Source organism: Artibeus jamaicensis, unplaced genomic scaffold, assembly GCF_021234435.1.
Source record: "Artibeus jamaicensis isolate MK-2021 breed Jamaican fruit bat unplaced genomic scaffold, CSHL_Jam_final contig_548, whole genome shotgun sequence".
NCBI lineage: Eukaryota > Metazoa > Chordata > Mammalia > Chiroptera > Phyllostomidae > Artibeus > Artibeus jamaicensis.
In genome coordinates this window covers 5,286,441-5,300,387 of record NW_026521883.1, presented here as the reverse complement: position 1 = coordinate 5,300,387, position 13,947 = coordinate 5,286,441, and the positions used below count along the sequence as shown (strand labels likewise).

Here is a 13,947-nt window from a genome sequence, read left to right as displayed (position 1 = left end):
AGGGGAGGGTGCCCCCCCCCAGCAGCTCCTCCCACGGCCTCCCCGCCCCGCCCCGGCCCGCGCGGCAGGAGATTGCGGGCGGGACGGGAGGGGTAGCGCGCAGACGGCGGGCCAGGTGCAGCGCCCGCCCGCGTGTCTAGGGGCCGCTACGCCCGGAGGAGCTCCCGGGTCCACGCGCCCTCTCGGCTGGACGCCCGTGACCCTCGGAACGCAGGTAACCGAGGGCGGGACTCCTCGCTCGTGCCGCCGCGTGCACCCGTGCGCGCCCTCCCCGTTCCCAGTCCACGGGCGCCCAACTCCGTGGCCGCCCGAAGGCTCCCTGGAGCCCGCCGGCCGCTCCGAGGGCGGGTCTTAGAAAGTTCGCGCCTGTGCGCCGGGTGGCAGGGAAAGGCAGCCCGGTTCCCCGCAAGCCCTCCGCCCGTCTCCCGCTGCGTGGAGCTGGGGCCACGGTGCGGCTGCTGCCGCGGGTGCACCGGGTCTCCGCTGAAATCAGTTGAGTTTTGCCTTCTCACTTTCCCATCGCTCACTCTTCTGAGCCTTTGCTGCCCTCCCCGCGCTACCCGATCCCTGGAAAAAAATTTAGGATGGGGACTGCGGGAGTTGGTGATGTCTTAAGGGATGTTTACATTTGTGCTTCCCGCCCCCTGGGGCCAAACACCCGCTAGGACACCGGGGCTGAGTGAGCAGGGGTGAGGGTGAGGTGGTGAGCGGCCCGGAGCTCAGGGGGTCCGTCTGGGCGCCGTTGAAGTGGGTGCCCAGCCCAGGGGTGTCCTGGCTTCTGTCCTGTCTTGTGGCAGGCCACAGACCTGGATGGGCATCCTTGGCTCCCCCAGCACTTTCCAGGCCCCAGAGACAGGAGCGCAGGAGAAAGGGTGGCCTGCCGCACAGGAGGGGCGGAGACCCAGCGTTCAATAATCCTTGCTCATTTGAGCAGAATGGGCTTCCTCCAGGCTAGAGCGCAAGGAGGCTCCAGGTAGAGCTGGGGGTGAAAAGTGCCCCTTTCTGTGCAGAACCAGAGAGAACAGGTCGGGGGAGGTCAGTGGGTCAGAGAAGAACTAACACAAAACACATCTCTGATTCATTTTACCCCCGCAAGAAACCAGCGTCCTAAGCAGGTCTTATTCCACTGGTGGGTGAGGAGAAGAGGAGGCTCACGAAAAGTGGTGGAGGTGGACCTCAAACCACAGTCTCTAGAGCCAGATGGTGGCTCCTGGGCATTTTTGCTGGACGCCCCAGCTCAGCAGGGGTTTGTTTTTTCTCCCTCTCCCTTGAGGTTTCTCCCCTGGAAGGGGTAGGCTAGGAAAGGGGGCCTCCAAGGAGAAATAAAATCTGGCCAGGAAGTGCTCCTCCAGGACAGTCTGCTCCTTGCTCAGCACTCCAGGAGCGCAGGGCCCTGTTTTGTTTCTGGTGGTAGCCAGAGTGCCTGGAGCAGAGGTGCTCGACATGAACTGGATGAATTAACCTGAAACGGCAGCGGTTCTTTCCCAGCTGGCGCCTCTCTGCCCGTGGTGAGTGGAAGAAAGGGCACTCTGAAAAGTTGGACCAGAAAGGGGCCGCCACCACCACCAAAGGCCTTCGACATTCTTACCGACTGGAGGCAATGTGGCACTTTTCTAACCAGTGAGCACATCCATAGTCCGGTGTAGTTTTCCAGACAGACCGGCTTTTGCTTTCTCTCATCCACTACTTGTCAGGCCAGGGGGGAGCAGAGGGAGGTGGCCTGCTGCCCAGCTTGGCCCACCCTGGCTTGGAGGCAGCAGAGGACCCTTGTCCCGCCTACACCCAAGTCTTATCCATCCCTCCAAGTCTTATCCATCCCTCCAGAAAATCGTACTTGGAAACAGCCATCTTTGTTGCCTCCTCCCTCTTGTTACCATTCCCCCGGGGCAACCATGGACTGAGGAAAGAGAACTTGCTTTTCTGGGCCTTCATTTCCTTACCTGTAAAATAGGGACAACAGAACCTGCATGGTTTTCTGGCAGAGTGAGCAGCCCAAAGGGCTCTGTAAGTGTCGGCGCAAACCATAGTCACCTCCTCCTCAGGTCCCTCCGTGTCAGCCTGACCTGCCCAGGTGGGCTGTGGGTTCCTCTGGGGAGCGACTCTGCATCTTAGACTCCCTCAGGGAGCTGGCCTCATCCTGAGCCCACGGTAGGTTCACAGGAAGTATTTATTGATCAAAAACACTCTCTACAGGATGAGAAATTGCTAAAATTGGTAGAACAAGGGAGAGTTTTTCATCCCTCTCCCCCTCCCCATGACAGGCTCCCGTACACAGAGGGTGGGGAGGGGGGGGGTGAGAGCCCCTGGAGACGGCAGTGGGCAATGGTCGTTGTCTTCCTGTTTACCCGAAGTCAGGGTCCCGGGGGCTGGCTATGGAGGAGGGCCCTGGAAGGTTTTATGCGGCTGTGCTCTGAAAACTGAGGCCCTGCCAGGAACCCATAACCCCCTGGACTCCTCAGCAGAGCCCAGTAGCTGCTTTGGCCTGAGGACACATCAGGACACCCAGCGTTGGTCAGTTCTTTTCCCTAGAGGAGGCCACTGTGAGTGGTACCAACATGCTCCCCTCAGTTCCCTGCAGCTGTCCCTGCCGAGCTGCCCACTGCTGGTTCCTAGGTCTTAACTAGAGCTTTAGACTCAGAATTGCTGAGCTGGAATCAGCCTTGGAGGTTATATCCTACACCTTTCCCTCTTATTTTCCATAGTCTGTATTGCCATGTAACATGTACATTTCACTTTTTAAAAGATCTTGTTTATTGCCTGTAGTCCCTGTGAGATCATCAGCTCCACAAGGGCAGGGCTTTTGTTTGTTTTATTCACTGCTCTGGCCCCAGGGACCCAAGCAGTGCCTGGTGTGTGTGGTGGGTGCCTGGTTCCATGTGCTGAATAGATGGTGCATCAAGCCCCCCCATCCTCACTGGACAGATGGGAGACTGAGGCCCAGAGAGGAGGAGTGATCTGCTGGAAGCAGCACTGGAGTTTTTCTTGATTGGACTCCAACTAATTCAAAGCTGGGTCTCTGACCCCTGCATGGGGTTGCTAGGGGTGCCTCAAGGCAGCTGCCTCACCCAAAGGTGCTACTCCTAGGCTGAACAGACAGCCACCTACACAGGGCGGTTTGAGAGAGCCCGGGAGCAGTGCTCTGGGTCAGACCCTCCTTCTGAAAAGAACCCTTCCAACGCTGCCCTCCAAGAGTGGGCAGTTCCTCCGTTAGTGGTGAAAAATGCACCCTCTCCAGGCCTCCTTTTAAGCTCCCCAGGCACTGGAGAACCCAAGGAGACCAAAGCCAAGTCCCCGCCATCCTGGGGAGGAGGGCAGAGCTTCAGATCACCTGGGCCAGAGACGGCAAACCTGTCTGAGAAGATGCAACCAGACATGTGGGCCAGGAGAAGTGAGGACATTATTCTCCTCCGGGCCCCGGGAAGGCGTGGGGCTGAGGCCCCACTTAGGAATCTGATAAGGTGGTTTCCTTGGGGGCCATACAAGCTTGGATTTCTGAGAGAATGTGTAGAGACAAGTAGGATGGAGAAGCCCAAATGTGGGATGTGGAGGTGGAAGTCCAAGAACTATGTCTGGGTAGGAGCTGAGCTTTCTATGGGATGGAAATACAGGAGACACATCCACACACACCTAGCAACTTCAACCCCTTTTCCCGTTCATTCTGTCAGCCACCATTGTTTCAGCAAAGGAACATGATCGGATTCTAAGGCCAAACTGTGGGGCCATGTGCAGTTGGTTGCAGGGGAAGAGACTGGTGGCAAGACTTCCTGTGATGCTATTGCAGGAGGAGAGATGGCAGCTGGGGTCCCTGGAAGCACTTCCACTCCCAGGAAGTATAGACCCTGGCTTCTTCCCTGATTGCCTGGGCAGCTACATTATTAATGAGAGTAACAAACATCCAACAACTGGGAGCTGGGTGTTAGGCCCTGTCCTAAAGCCTTGACATGCATTAGTTAATCCTTACAGTTACTCCATGAGGTTGAAACTATATCAGCTCCATTTCACAGATGGGGAAACTGGGCCTCAGAAAGGTGGCATAACTTTGCCCAAGGTGACACTCGTAGGGACAGGGGCACCAGAATTAGCCCGAGCAGTCTGCAGCCTTAGCCTCCACGCCATGCTGCCTCAGTCGGCCAGGTAGGCCACGGCCATGGGACAGGGAGCCTGGAGGCCAGGGGGGTAGGCTCACCCCTCACAGGGGAAGCAGGTCCCATGCAAGCCCACACCTTACATCCGTGGGAGCTGGGGTTTCCCGCAAGCCCTGCTGTTGACCCCCACATCCTTTTCCATTGCTACTGTGGCTTGCCAAAGTAAGAACCGGGATGCACCTGAGGCTTGGTTTGGGGGAAGAAACTCCAGAAGTTGGGACTTGAAGGGTTTGTGGGAGTTTATCAGCTTGTTGAAAAAGTTGTAGAGGAAGGGAACAGGGTAGGTGAAGGGAACAATAATGATTCTTAGCCTGAAGAAATGAATTCATAATGGTGACTCATCCTGTTTCTGGAGCCACTGTAGGTTCCCCCACAGCCCCCACCGTCCTGGGTTCCCATCCCCCGAAGAGGGGGAGGCCTTGGCCTCAGACACAGCTCATGCATTCCGTCCCCTGACCTTCTCTTTATCACCACCATCGCTACGAGCCTGGTGGCCCTCCGCAGCAGTGGATGGAAAAGTACAGCTGTTGTGACATGATGTGAGTCAGTCCTTCATAAATAATGGGGTTGCACCGTCAGTTCTGATGCCTGGCCCTGTGCCCTCGTGTCTGGCCCAAGGCTGATGTTAGCTCCTGGGGAAAAGGACAAGGGTGGCCCGAGATGTTATTTGGAAATCATGCAGGATGGCGATGAGGAGCCAACAGGTCTGAGAGACAGTCATTTTTGGCATCAGAGGAAAAAAGACGGTCTTCCCCAAAGCAGTGATCTAAGGTGCAGTTCCCACCCGTGCCCTGTTCTCTAACCAGGGTTTATTTCACAGGGTTGTGCACTCTTCTGGCTTTGATACCAGGCTGGGACCACCCTTAGCATGTTTGGTGCAGACTTGAGTGACAACTTTTGCCTAAGCCTCAAACAGGCATTTTTTAAAAAATCCTCACCTGGGGACATTTTTTTTCATGGCTTTAGAGAGAGGAAAGGAGAGAGGATGGGAAAGAAAGAAATGTTGATGTGAGAGAGAAGCATCGATTGGTTGCTTCCCATCACACCCAAACTAGGGATCATACTTGCCCAGACTAGGGATCGGGGATCGAACCCTCAACCCTCCAGTTACAAGATGACGCTCCAGCCAGTTGAGTCAGACCCACCAGGGCTGAGACAGACGTGTGCCCGGACATCCCGTGGCCCCCGAAGACCCTCTTTCTCTTGTTGAGTGGGAGCCCAGAGGCCCAGAGTTTAGCCGGCACAGGTCCCTAGGCTGTGCGGTCCCAAATCCAGCCACTCAACCAGCTTGCCACCAGTCTGAGTTGGTTACTCTTTTCTTTTTAAATCCTCACCCAAGGGTATGTTTATTGATTTGAGAGAGAGAGGAAGGGAGGAGCGAAATATTGAAATGAGTGAGAAACGTCAATGGTTGCCTCCCATACACGCCCCGATGGGGGATCAAACCCCGCAACCTCGGTATGTGCCCCGGGATCAGCCCTGTAACCAGCGAAGCCACTGGGCCAGCGCTCGCTGCACTGCTGGGAGAGAGGCCCGTGCGGCTGGTCGGGAGCCTTGGATTCTGACACTAACGCACAGCTGACTTTGGCTCTGTCCCTTCCGGGGCCTCAGTTTTCTCATCTGTGAAAGAGGCAGCTTGGCTTGTATCAGGGACTACTGCCCTGTTGGACTGGGTGGGCTTTGCCGTGGGGGCCGGCCTGAGCACTGCAGGGCGCCGAGCAGCATCCCTGCCTGGACTCAGCAGAGGTCGGCAGCACCACCTCTCCCTTCCTTCCTTGCAACCAAGACTGTCTCCAGACAATGCCAGATGTGGCCTCGGGGCAAAGTTGCCTCTGGTGGGAAGCATTGGGTTAGACGATCTCCGAATTCCCTCCTGAGAATTACTGTCAGGACCCAGGACACGGTTGTCTCTCTCCAGCCCGGTGTTGTAAATGTGGACTGTGTGTGACTGTGCATAGGGGTTCCCAGGGCTTAGAGGGCAGGATTCAAGAAAAAGGAAGGCCCGGCTTGCCAGCCCTCTTGCTGGTAGCCAAGACCGAGCTCCTTTTGCTGTCCAGACCTTGGGTTACATAAGAAGGTGGGGGGCAGGGGCAGCAGGCCTGTGGTCAGCCCACGCACTAACGTCGGCAGCCTTCCAGCCAGTGACTAGTCAACTCTGTGTGTTCAGAGGACTGGGCTTCCCCACCGTCTTCTCCCTCACTGTCCTAGCGGGGGACGGAGAGGACAGACCGTGGTGATGTTAGGTGCAAGGGCCCTTCACTCCTGCCCCCACCCGGCCGTGGTTGTATTTTGTTTATTCCTCCCAAGTTAGCTGTTTATTATCTTTGTCCATGGAAGCCCCTTCTGAGCCTATTGCTTAATGGAAGGATGAAGATATATCTTTTCCAGGCGTGGGAGGGATTTGTCCATGAATCTTGGAAGTATTCAATAAATCACTGTTCTCAGGACAACAGGCTGTGAGATTTGGAGTAGTATTAACTCAAAATGATTCATTTGGGTTATTCATTCTTATAGTCCCCACCGAAGCACTGTAGACTGCTCCAGACTGTGGGCTAGATGCTGGGGAAGGAACAGTGAGTTAGATGTAGTCCCCGCCTACAGAAACCTTCCGCCTGGGAGGACCCGATATGAATCCCTAATGGCCGAGTGCCGAGGCCACGTGCAAGGCTACGCGGAGGAGGGCCGGGTCAGCCCCACCCAGGGCGCGATGCAGGGAGTTGGGGGTTGTGTGTGTGCATAGATGGCGTTTGGTGAGGCGGTGGTAGCGTGTAGAGGTTTTCAATACAAAGTAGTGGGTTTAGGCTTTGTTTTTGCCTTGTACTTTTATTGTAGTGAAATAGATATAACATAAAATATATGATTGTTATAATTTTAAAGTATACACTTCAGTGTTTTTAAATACAGTCACATCATTGTACAGCCGTCGCCACCACCCAACTGTGGAGCTCCTTCCACTCTACAAGCCTGAATCTCTAAGCACTGACCCACCTGCCCCCCACCTCCGCCCGGCCCTGGTGACCGGCATTCTTCTTTCCGTCTCTCTGAATCTGCCTGCTCTCACTGCCTCATGTCGGTAGAATCATCCTACCTGTGACCTTTAGTGTCTGGCTTCTTTCACTTAGCGCCATGTTTTAAGGTTCATCTGCGCTGTGGTGTGCATCAGAATGTCCTTCCTTTTTAAGGCTGAATAGCGTTCCATAGTACAGGTAGGCCACACTTTTTTTTTGCAAACTTTAAAAATTTTTATTATATATTTTAATTGTTTACGCTATTACAGTTGTTCCCACTTTTTTGCCTTTTCCCACCTCCAGCCAGCCCCACCCCCGCCCCTCCCTCAGCCAGTCCCCTGTCATTGTTCAGTAGTCGTACATAAATGTTCTTTGGTTAATCCCTTGACCGTCTCCCATCCAGTTCCCCCCCACCCCTTCATTCATCTGTCGATGGACACTTGGGTTGCTTCCACCTTCTAGCTGTGTGAGCAGTGCTGCTGTGAACACTCGTGTGCAAATACCTCTAGGAATCTCTGCTTTATTCTTTTGGGCATAAAGCTAGAAGTAGGAGCACTGGATCCTATCTGTTTAATTTTGGGGGGGAACTGCTGCACTGTTGAGGAAGAAGTGTTTGAACTGGACTTTAAGGGTGAACATGAGACCTCCAGGTATCTAAGTAGAGGAAGGGGAAGAGAAGAGAAAGGAGGAGGGCATTAAGATGAGAGGAGGGAGGGGGAGAAGGGGAGGGGAGGGCCCAAAATTGGTGTGAAGCTGGTGGCCCAGTGCTTGGGACTGAAGCAGCAATGTGACTGCTGGTGAAGCCACGGCAGGGTAGACTGCGAAGGGTCTTGGACCAGGCTAGGGAACTTGGCCTCCACACTGTAGTCAGTGAGAAGCATTGAAGGGTTTTTTAAATTGGGAAATTATACATGCCATTTGCAACCTTAGGAAGACATAGCTGGGACTGATGTCACAGGTGGACTGGGAGGGAAAGAAGCTTAAGTCAAGAACCAAGTGGGCAAAAACTGGGTAACAGTGGTAGCTGGGGCCCAGTTGATTTGGAGGGCCCCTGGAACCACCTAGAGAGATGAAGGTTTGAGGGGTGTCTGTATAGAACTAAGTACTGCGGTATTGGGAGAGAAGCTGGTCAAGGGCAAGAGAAGGCCCTGTGGATCTGGAGGCCAGGACTCAGGGCAGCATCTGCTTAAAATAGGTCAGTCCCTGCCTTGAGCATCTCAGGTCAGCCCATACCTTTTCATTGCCAAGTTCAAGGTTCTAAGCTTCAGGCTAGTCACTGGGGATGGAAAGAGAGAGAAACATGAGCCAGTGAATATAATTCATTTATTTACTCCATTAAGCTTAGAAAATGGAACTTGGCTAGTACCTCTGTATAGTTAAATATTTAATCACAATTATGATAGGTGATACACAAGAGAAATAGTGCATGTTATGAAGTATGTCATGGGGACATGACTTAGTCTAGGCCAACACTTCTCACCTCTACACCGTGGACATTTTTGGCCAGGTCATTCTTTGCTGCGAGGTGTCCTGTGCATTATAGGATGTTTAGCAACATCCTGGCTTCTACCCACTACATGCTAGTAGCCACACACAGCTCCATGCCAGTTGTGAAAACAAACAGTGACTCCAGACATTGTCAAATGTCCCCTGGGGGCAAAGTCGCTCTCCATTGAGATCCATTGGTCTAGGAGGCCAGGAAAGGTTTCTGGGGGAAATGCTATTAACCTGAGTTTTGGAAGACGGATAAGCATTGAGATAAGCAGATGTGGAGAGTGGAGGAGTGTTCAGGGTAAAGTGTTCTACATGCCAAGGGTCTGAGATAGGAAAGAGCACGAGGAAGACTATGGAGGAGAGGGTGGAGTCAATGAAGAGGCATCCAGTAGGTGAGCAGTGGTGGAGGGGGAAGAGTGAACGGACTAGGGTCACTTAAAAAGGAACACAGGCAGAGAGGCCTCCTGAGGGTGGAGGATGAAACGGGCTGGAAGCTGTTGAGTTACATTTTGATTATGTTGGGTTGGAGATCCCCGGAGACACCCAGGCAGGGCCCTGGGCTGAGAAGCAAGGTCTGGCTAGAGATGTGGATTTGAGAGTCACATGCACATAGAAGGTAAATGAAGTCCTGGGTTGGAGGAGCCAGGAAGCAAGCGTGGACCAAGAAGAGAAGAGGAGAAGCCTAGAAGTGAGCTCCAGGAGAGCTCTGGAGAGTGAGGACGAGCCTGCAGAGACTGGAGGAGGCCCAGAGAACAAGCAGAGGAACCCAGGTCGTGTGGTGCCCCCAAAGCGTGTCCAAGGAAGAGGGCCTGGCCCTGTGACATCACATGGCTCTGTGATGTCTCAGGAGCTCTGGCTCCTTAAGTAAGATGAGGACTGGGACGCAGCCACTGGACTTAGACACCAGTAAACGCCAAGAGGGAGGGCAGACGGAGGTAGCTGAGGAATAAGGTGGCGAGAGGGAAGCTGGATGCCAGAAAGGGAAGTGGGTCCGGGAGGGTTTTGTTTTTTTAATCTTGCCTGTCTCCCTCCCTTCTCCACCACACACACCTTTTCTGTTTTTCCTTAGCAAAGAAATGTGCATGGTTCAGAACTCAAAAACAATGAGGATTTCAGTGTGAAAAGTCTTTATTCCCATTTCCCTTAGCCTCCCAGTCCTACCCCCTCTTCTGAGGCAACTTCACCAGTTTCTTCCAGATTCTTCCAGAGATACTTCATGCACGAATCAGTAAACATATGGAGTCTTGCCCCTCTAATGGTTGCATACTCCATGTAGTCTTCTGCCCCTGCTTCGTTCTTTTCCCAGTTAGCTATCTTGAGAAGTTTCCAGATCAGTGCATAGCATCTTCATTCTTGTTTGCAACTATATAACATTCCACTACTACATGGATGTCATATAATTTAACTCATCTCCTGTGTTTTGGACATCATAAATAACATCCCATTGAATTACCTGGGCTTTAGTTATTTTGCAATACAGATAGTTGCATGTGGAATAAGGTCCCAGGAGTGGGGAATTGATGGGTCAGGACTATGTGAATTTGTATTTTGAAAGACATCAGCAAATTGCTGTCCAGAGAATTGCTAAGAATCTGTATTCCTTCCTGCCATGTATGGGGGATGCTCATTTTTCCACCCCCTCTGACATCCAGTGTTACCGAACTTACGGGTATTTGCCAATCTGGAAGACAAAAATAACTTCTAGATATAGTTTTAATTTGCATTTTTCTTGCTGTGAATCAGGTTGAACATGTTTTCATAGACAAGATCCATTTCTATTTCCTTTTCTATAAGCTATCTATGCATATGTTTTCTGTCATTTTCTATCAGGCTACTGACCTTTATTTATTGAAAGGCAAGTGATCTTTATTCTTTTGTTTAGAATATAAATTACAAGTGGTTTTCCCCCAGTTCATCAAGGAGTTTTTTGCTGTTGCTTCTCTTTTTTTTTTTAAAGAATTGTGAATGCTGGGTCCCTGCAGAGCACTGGGGTGCATTCCAGACATGGAAGGCCGGGAAACACCTCTGCTGTTGTACCAGGCAGGAGCAAGGGCAGAGGGTGCCGATGCCCAGCGGTTGGTGGCCACAGGTTGGGGGAATGAAGACTGAGAGTTGAATTCGTCCAGGAGCAGGGTTATGTTAGGGAGGTATTGGAGAAGCAGGGGGCAGGAGAATTGCTCTATTGGCAAGAGACTGATTGGATTAACGAACCCTCAGAGCTGAGGTAGTTGAGGGGAAGTGAGGGGGTGGGTGTTATGTGTTTGCTTTGCTTCTGTCTGTCTGTCTGTCTGGCACCCTTTAATCGTAGGGCCAAACTAACGGCCAAAGTTGTTTACACCTCCCTTGTGATCCAGAGTCTGTTCTCCGAACCACCTCCTTATCTCACTCTCGCACACCAAGCCCGTGTTTCCCCTGCTCTAAACCAGCCCGAGGCAGGTACCAGACAACTAGGGACAGCTCCTGTGCCCCCAGTGCCTGGCATTATTCACGTGAGTCAGTCGTGAGCTGTTTGACCTGCCTGCCCTGTCTTTCCCATGGAAACCCAATAAAGGCTCTGGCCTAGGCCTTCCCTTCCCTTCTGCTTCTACCTCGTAACTAAAACCTAGTGCCCCCCACTCCCACCTTGTGGCCCCGTGTGGTGTGAGGCATTCTCTTCTGTTGAGAAACATATATAAATAATAAGTTCTTTCAACGCGGTTAGCCTCTCCAGGTGTTACTCCGTCAATTCCAAGAACTACAATCCTGCAGGTACCACTGAGACATAGGCGACTCTTAGCAGGCACAGAGTATGAGGGGCAGTAAACCTCAGGTCTCAGCAAAGCTCCTGAACTCTCATGGTGTGAGTGGTTGAATAAGCAGCTCTCGGGGCAGGCTTCCTGGAGGAGGTGGGCTGGAAGCAAGGCAAGGCCTCAGGAGGGAATACAGGACCACAGACTAGTAGGCACAGGGGAGCGTGTTGGTACGGGTGGTCAGTGATCAGAACAGAATCTTTCTGGAGGGCAGCGGAGAATTTGCCTATTCTAATAATGTTGGCCTAGATTCCAGGCCTATGTACTGTAAGTCAATAAATCCACCAAAAGTTCACAAACGCATGTACACAATTGGCAATGACTCATGCTACCTTGTGATTTTTATTGTTGCCTGGGGAGTTATTTACCTTCCTGAGAGTGGAATTTGGGGCAAAATAACCTCATACTCAGCAAGTGCTTACCCATTTCTTATGATCTCTGACTTGGGCCCGGTGCTGTGGGTCTCACGGGTTTGTGGCAGGAAAGACACCAGGCAGCAATCCACCAGTACAGCCCCAGGAGCCAGTGCAGAGGAGCAAGGCAGGCCAGCTGGGCTGTGGCTGGTAGAGAAGGCTTCTTGAAAGGAAGGGAACTGAAGCAGACAGTGGGACTGGAAAAGGTGGTGAGGGGGAGGGAAGGGGAGGAAAGGGGAAATGCGGTCGTGTGAGGAGGCCCCTTGTTTCAGGCGTTCCACTGGCCAGGTGTCCCGACAGAGATGGAGCATCAGGCCAGAGGATGGTGACGGTCCCCCTGGGGCAGCGCATGAACCTCGCAGATGGAAAGGGAATGGTGGCGGAGCACCTGCGGGCTCTGTCACGGCGGGGATCTTGGCCGGCCAGCACGGGAGCCCCAGAGTGGAGGGACCCTGGCACTAGATGGGGTGGACTCGGTGACCTTGCTTCTCTCTGAGGGACTGGGAGGCTTTGAAAACTTCCACTGGGGTGTCGTTGGCTCTGAAGGACCCCTCTGTTGCCCCCAGGGCCAGGGACAAGTCTTTCTTCAGATCAGGGCTCAGTGGTGCTTCTCTCAGGGAGCGCTTCTCTGGAAAGGGCCGTGGGGGCGCAGCAGCTGTGAGGAGGCCGCCAAAAGGGGAGGAAGTTCATTTCTGGACTGTAGGACCTCAAGAGTTTATTTCTAGAGTGTTTTTGGTACACATCCTCTCTAGAACCTGACCAATTTTTTTTTTTTTATGTAAGTGATTTAAAAAAAGGAAATTGTGTGAAGGAGGATGGAAATTTGGCTTACCCATGGGGCTGCGGGGAGGAGGTGAGGGAGGGAAAGCGGCTGGCTCTGCTGCCTCCGCCCTCCTTCCTAGTCTGGGTGGGTTCCGCCTTCCCCATCCTCCAGGGACAGTTCCTCCAAGTCCCCCAGGTGCTCCTCGAATGGAATGTTGCTTTTCAAGACTGGGGGCTCCAGGACTTACCCTGGGCCCAGCTGTCATGTGATCCCGAGCTAGCTGTCCGATGTCTCTGGCCTGGGCCTGGGTTTCACACCTTGGCTTCTCTCCTGGAAGCATCAGTTTGGTCTTTTAGGTGGTGCCTTTCAGGCTTTTCCGAGCGATCGGGTCATCGCTTGTCATCCTCAAGATTTCCTTCAGGGCCCGAAGACAGCAGGAGTCTGAGGAAGTTAATTCCAGCGGTCAAGCTCCCGCAGGTGCCGCGGGCGGGGCCTCTGGCTGGGCCTCTGCCCAGCCTGCCTGGGTGTGCTGCCAACACCCCTCCTTATTGGAAAGCCTCAGGTTTGACTTTCAAAGGGAAATCCCCTCTCCTGAGAAAGTGGGCCTTTATTCCACTAAAGACAGCCCCACTCGGGCTCCATTTGTTGTGGGCCCACTGTGCTACTGGAGCGGGGAGGGTGGAGCTGACCCGAGTTTCTGGGGGGTTAAACGTTGCTGCTCTGGGTGAGCCAAAGGGTTCCACACAGCTGTTCGTGTGCAGCTGTGCCTTCAGGGCTGTTTATGGGTGCCTGTGGGTGCGGGGCAGGGATTGCCACCTCCATTTTCTCCTGTCGGGATGGGGAAACTGAGGCATGGGAAGGTCGTGCAGCTTGTGCACTCCCTCGGGCCTCTCAGGGACTGCTCAGTCAGGCTCGAACCAGGTCTTTGGACTCCCAGCCCAGTGCTCCCCTCCCACAAACTGTGTATGATGTGCCCTAACCCAGCTGGGTTCTGCGCCCCTCCTCTTCCCCCTTCTGTTCTGATTTACTGCCCAAGTGCCAGCGGCCACCAGTTAGTGTGGAAATGAATTCACTTTGCTCAGGGAGGAAGATCTGGGTCTCTGTATGAAAAATGAGAGGAAAAGAACTTCCTCTAATAATTTCAGGGAATCATCATGACATCTCCCTTCTGCCCAAAGTACCAGTATGTTCCTAAGGCCTTTCCCTGAAGGCCCAAAGAAATGAATCTGTAATGGTGAAATTTGCAGCTTCGGGGTGTGGGGGCGCTCCCTGATTGACACTGCTGAGGTGACTACTTTCCCACCTCCTGATACAGATGCCAAGCCCAGTGGGACA

At 53.2% G+C, this 13,947-nt stretch overlaps 1 protein-coding gene across 1 annotated transcript in view; it reads left to right on the top strand.

The window, feature by feature from the left end:
* The first annotated feature begins 123 nt into the window (after positions 1–123).
* The window catches only part of PAQR5 (progestin and adipoQ receptor family member 5), a 72,988-nt gene continuing 59,164 nt past the window's right edge, over positions 124–13,947 (top strand). Inside the window, exon 1 of the mRNA XM_053670113.1 lies at positions 124–214. The gene's annotated coding sequence lies outside the window, so the exon portion shown is untranslated. The remainder of the gene's footprint in view (positions 215–13,947) is intronic.